General features: G+C 58.3%; 1 protein-coding gene across 1 annotated transcript in view; it reads right to left on the reverse strand.

Annotated features, from left to right (window-relative positions):
• The window catches only part of NEURL4 (neuralized E3 ubiquitin protein ligase 4), a 14,337-nt gene that overhangs the window by 12,764 nt on the left and 408 nt on the right, over positions 1-1,165 (reverse strand). The gene's annotated exons all lie outside the window — the stretch shown is intronic.

A 1,165-nucleotide genomic window follows, 5' to 3' on the forward strand; every position in this document is an offset into this window, starting at 1 on the left:
GGGGGGGTTGCGGCCAGATATGCTTTACGGCAGTGCCGGGCAATAAAGCATCCCGGGTTAGGGAACTAAGGACTACCACGGTGGGAAGAGAAAGGACGACAGGGTCGGGCAGGTTTGCTTTACGACACGGGCGAGGTGACGGAGTGGCTCCAGAGGGACGAAGACGGGCCAGGAGCTTTTGCGACAGTGGGAGAAACGACTGCCGCAGGCATCTTTACGACGCGACGGGGGGAGTTGGTGCCCAAACACTTTCAGCTTTGCGACAGCTGCACCGACGACCCCGCCTTCGTCGAGGCAGGCAACACCTTGAAGTATTCGCTTTACGGCAAGGGAAGGAGGGGCCTTTCCTTCGCTCCGCTCGTTTCGAAGCGGTGTGAGCGAACTCTGAGCTCCCAGAGCAGGGAACTGGTAGCTTTTTAAATGAAAATATCTGCTCTGCCTACCACTGAGACCGGTTATGTCTTTCTAGAGTGTCGCAGTCCCTCCACTTTGTATCACAACTCTCCCAGAGGCAGAGCGGCCCGGCTTTGGGGGGAAAGAGCTCGCGGATGTTTCTAGTCAAGCCTATCTTGAACTCCAGTCCAACCAAACTTAGGTTTTAAAGCCACGAATAAAGAATCCAAAGGAACCCCGGCAGGAAGTTTCAAGCAACGGTGCTGACATTCCCCAAAGATTCCCCCAGAGCTGTCAACAAACCCCCAGTACAACTCCCTCGATGCTCACGCTAAGCTTGGAGGACTGTGACGTCACAATTAGGCTTCACGCCCCACGGCCAGGACCCCTGACTACGATTGGATAATTCGGATGAGGGCAGTTATAGGGGAGAAAGGCGGGAACAAATCCCAGAGACAAAGAAAAGTCTTAGGGTGGGACAGGAGAGGAGGGGCAAGCGGAGAGGCTCCCAGCCCGAGGTCCCTATACAGTTTTGAATCCGTCCCCCGCGGCTCCAGGGAGCAGTGGGGGAGGGGACCCAGGCCTAGCATAAGCGTCCCCCGCCCGCCGCGGTGGGGGCGGGGCTATGTGGTGCAGGGAGCCGGGGCGGGGTAGCTGAGAGTGGCCCCCTAGTGGTGCCATGGAGAAGCAGGAATCTCTGGGGGCTACTAGCGGCCTCGACGGAGAATCTCCTGGAGGGCCAACCAGGGGAGTGCCCGGAGGCATCGGAAGA

The sequence above is a fragment of the Lipotes vexillifer genome, unplaced genomic scaffold (genome assembly GCF_000442215.2).
Source record: "Lipotes vexillifer unplaced genomic scaffold, Lipotes_vexillifer_v1.1 scaffold611, whole genome shotgun sequence".
Taxonomy (NCBI): domain Eukaryota; kingdom Metazoa; phylum Chordata; class Mammalia; order Artiodactyla; family Lipotidae; genus Lipotes; species Lipotes vexillifer.